Raw genomic sequence first — 3,988 nt, 5'->3', positions numbered from 1 at the left:
GTCCTCCCTAACACTTTCCAGTCTTGATAAATTGCAGTTACAGAAAAAGGGAGAGATTACTGCATCAAAGTCCTTGAATAACCAGAAAGAAATCAGATCTAGCACACACGTTGAATGTTAATTTTGCTGGGAGAAGAGTCAGTTTGTAGTGATCAAAAGGAAAGCAGAGGCCCTGAGTGCAGGGGTCTCCGGGGTGAGCCCCGATGCCGAGCCCACGACTTCTGGTGCTCTTTGGGCAGCCAGGCAGGCACAGCCCAGGATATACGGGAGAGGCCGGGCCGCGAGTCTCGGCGCCAGCGGCTTGGCTACCAAGTGCAGGCCCTGGACTCCTACCCACTGGTCAATCTGATTAATGAGCCCCTGGTAATATTTGTTTGCGCAACTACAGGCCAAAGAGACCCCTCTTACGACATGAAGAACTTCTGGAGGTTCATATTCCAGAAGAACCTGCCGTCAACCTCCCTTTGTCAGATGGACTTTGCTGTCCTGGGCCTTGGGGACTCCTCTTACACCAAGTTCAACTTTGTGGCCTAGAAACTGCACCGATGGCTGCTGCAGCTTGGGGGCAGTCCCCTCCTGCCCGTCTGCCTGGGCAATGACCAGCATGAGCTGGGGCCGGATGCCACCATCGACCTCTGGCTGCACAACCTGTGGGAGAAGGTGCTGGGGCCACACCCTATGCCCCTCCACCTGCCCGGAATCCCCTGGCCCTTCAAGTTTACCCTGCAGTTCCTTCAGGAGGCCCCCAGGACCTCCTCTGAGGAGCTGCGTGTGGCTAGGACAGACCCTCAGGGACCCCTTTCAGAGCTACAGCCCTTCCTGGCACCCATGGTCACTAACCAGAGGGTCACGGCCCCCTGCACTTTAAGGATGTTCTGCTGATCAAGTTCAACGTCGCAGGCTCTGGGCTCAGCTTTGCGGCCCATGACGTAGTCTAGCCCATGATCCAGCCTTAGAACGCAGCCAGCCACATCCAGCATTCTGCCAGGTGCTGGGCCTGGACCCCGACCAGCACTTCATGCTGCAGCCCCGGGAGCCAGATGTTCCCTGCCTCAAGCGGCTGCCCCAGCCCTGCGCTATGTGATGCCTCTTGTCCCAGTACCTGGACATCACCAGCATGCCCCGCCGCTCCTCCTTTGAGCTCCTGGCCTGTCTCTCCCTCGATGAGTGGGAGCAGGAGAAGCTGCTAGAGTTCAGTTCTGCCCATGCCCAGGAGGAGCTGCACAACTACTGCACCTGGCCCTAGAGGACCGTCCTCCAAGCTCTGTGTGACTTCCCACACGTGGCCGCCACCATCCCCCTGCCCCAGACTACCTGTTGGACCTCATCCTCTCCATCCGGCCGTGGGCCTTCTCTACCACCTCCTCTCAGCTGGCTCACCCCTCCAGGTTGCAGATCCTCGTGGCCGTGGTGCAGTACCAGACACGCCTCAAGGAGCCCCGCTGGGGCCTCTGCTCCTGGCTAGCATTCCTGGACCCTGGGCAAGGACCTGTCTGGGTGCCCCTGTGGGTGCGGCCTGGGAGCCTGACATTCCCGCAGACACCAGACACACCTGTGATCATGGTAGGGCCAGACACTGGCGTGGCCCCATTCGGAGCTGCCATCCAGGAGCGTGTGGCATGGGGTCAGACTGGAAACGTTTTGTTTTTCGGCTGCCACCAGAGGGACCAAGACTTCTACTGGGAGGCCGAGTGGAAGGGGCTGGAGAAGAGGGCCCTCTGACTCTCGTCACCACCTTCTCCCGAGAGCAGGAGCAGAAGGTTTATGTGCAGCACGGGCTCTGGGAGCTGGGGCTGCTGGTGTGGGAGCTACTGGATCGCCAGGGGGCCCACTTCTACCTGGCAGGCAACGCCAAGTACATGCCGGCTGACGTGTCGCACGCCCTGACGTCCATCTTCCAGGAAGAGGTCGGGCTCTCTGGCCCGAGGCAGCCCCCTACCTGGCCCAGCTCCAGCGGACACTGTGTTTCCAGATGGAGACATGGGCCTGAGGAGCCGTCCTGCTGGCACTGGCCACTCCCACCACTGCTCTCGCAGGGGCTGGGGGGCCTGTCTTATCCCGGCTGGAGGACGGTCAGCTCTTCCGCACAGACCACCTGCACTCCAGCTGACTCAGCTCCCACCCTCACCCTGACCCTGCTGCCTGTCAACCACCCAAACCACTCCTACTCCATGGCTCCAAGTGTGCCCCTCCACTCACTCCAGGGTTCCTGGGTCCTGGTCAGGCTGGCGCCCTGGGCTGCACCACCCCGCCCAAGGCTCAGGATTCGAGCGGCAGGAGGAGGCGCCCGGCAGCACACGCCTTCCTCGTCCTGTTCCAGGACAGACCTCACAACAAATGATGGCCTCTGGGTGGCTGCTTCCCCCGCCACTCAAACAAACACCCAAAAGCAAGCAAGCAAGCAAGCATGCAAGCAAGCAGAGCATGTGAGCACAGAAGCTGGTAGTGGTGGTGGGATTTTATGAAAATGATCTTTCACATTCACCGAAATGGGGAACAAAGTCTTCAGCTGTGGAGGAGTTGAGCATGGCACCAGAATCACATCAAGCTCCAGGACAAACTGGTGAATTTCCTGTGTGGTGATAGGGCATCCTTTCTACAAATGAGACATGGATCTGCCACTGTGAGTTGTCGCATGGAATATTTTTATAAACTTCACCAAGCAGCTAAAACAAAATACTTTTTTAAGACTAAAAACTCAACGATTTGTCCTTAGAAGAGTGTTAGTCCATCAATATACAAGAAAAAGTTTGTTGCAACCAGGTTCAATGAATTTCAAACATATTCCTTTAGGAGATGAATGTCAGGAATCTAGCTAAACAGCTGCTCTTGATGACTTCGGTTAAGGCATGGAAGGAAAGGAAAATTGTAAGAAAGCATAGTGGCAATGAGGAGTGCAGCATCGCTGTGTGGCACGAGGGATATATTCTCAGGGTGCAGAATATTAAGACATGCAGTATTTTTCTTGAGCAAAGGAAAGGCTGTACTGCCTAGAAGATAAAAAACACTAATTGCTAAGAAGAAGAGGATATACAGATATCTATTCTAACTACAAGTCAAAAATAGGATTTCCTGATCTGGCTTAAAATAAAGGTCCAGTGTATGACTCTTAGCTTGTAAACTAATGACTACTGATTTCTCATAAATTTATTTCAGCAGTATCACAGACTCATAACAAACAGAAAGTTCTCAAAGATCACTAGAATATCCTCTCAGTCTAGGCAGTATCACTTTTGATAGAGATCCACAGAGATGGTGCACAAAATTTCCTGAGATGGGGACCAAAAATCTAACTGGAGAGGAAGTGTAGCTTAGTGGTTAAGAGCATAGTTTCTGGAACTAGACTGTCTGGAATCAAACTATAATTCTGTTACTTGCTAGCTGTGTGACCTTTGGGCAAGATGCTTAAACATTCTGTGCCCCAGGTTCCTCATCTGTGAAAATGAAAACACTAGTATCAATTGAAATGACAGTTGTGATGATTCTATGAGTTAATAAGGCTTACCTCAGTGTAAAATCTGTGTAAAATGGACTAATACAAACATCAGAAAGATCTCCCTTATACTGTTCTTGAAAATACATGTCTTACTCCCTTAACCCATTGTCCCTAGTTACACATTCTGAGGCAACATAAAATATGTTTCAATAATTCCTTTCTCATATGATGTCCTATCGGTTTAATTTACACAGTTATAACATGAATTATAATTATTCTGTGTACTTCTTGAAAAGAGTACCCCCTTCTTATTTATAATTGCTCCTTTCAGGGCCCCATACTCATCCCCATATCTGATGTGGGATATATGCTCAAGGACTGTGAACTGAATGACAGGCAACCCTTCCAATGTTTAAAGACAACTCTTACATGCTTTCTATGTGTTCTGATCTCCAAGCTAAACATTTCCCAAATTTTCACTAATTCCTCATAAGTCATCATTTCAACTTCTCATTCAGCTTCTTCCTTTGAACATATTCCAGTCTTTCAAAG

The 3,988-nt window shown here is 51.5% G+C and overlaps 1 pseudogene; it reads left to right on the top strand.

Moving 5' to 3' along the window:
- The first annotated feature begins 203 nt into the window (after positions 1-203).
- LOC102540940 (NADPH-dependent diflavin oxidoreductase 1 pseudogene) lies at positions 204-1,990 on the top strand (annotated as a pseudogene).
- The last annotated feature ends 1,998 nt before the right edge of the window (positions 1,991-3,988 follow it).

This window comes from Vicugna pacos, chromosome X (genome assembly GCF_048564905.1).
Source record: "Vicugna pacos chromosome X, VicPac4, whole genome shotgun sequence".
Lineage (NCBI taxonomy): Eukaryota > Metazoa > Chordata > Mammalia > Artiodactyla > Camelidae > Vicugna > Vicugna pacos.
The sequence above is the reverse complement of the archived record's forward strand: the minus strand, read 5'-3'. Positions and strand labels throughout refer to the sequence as shown.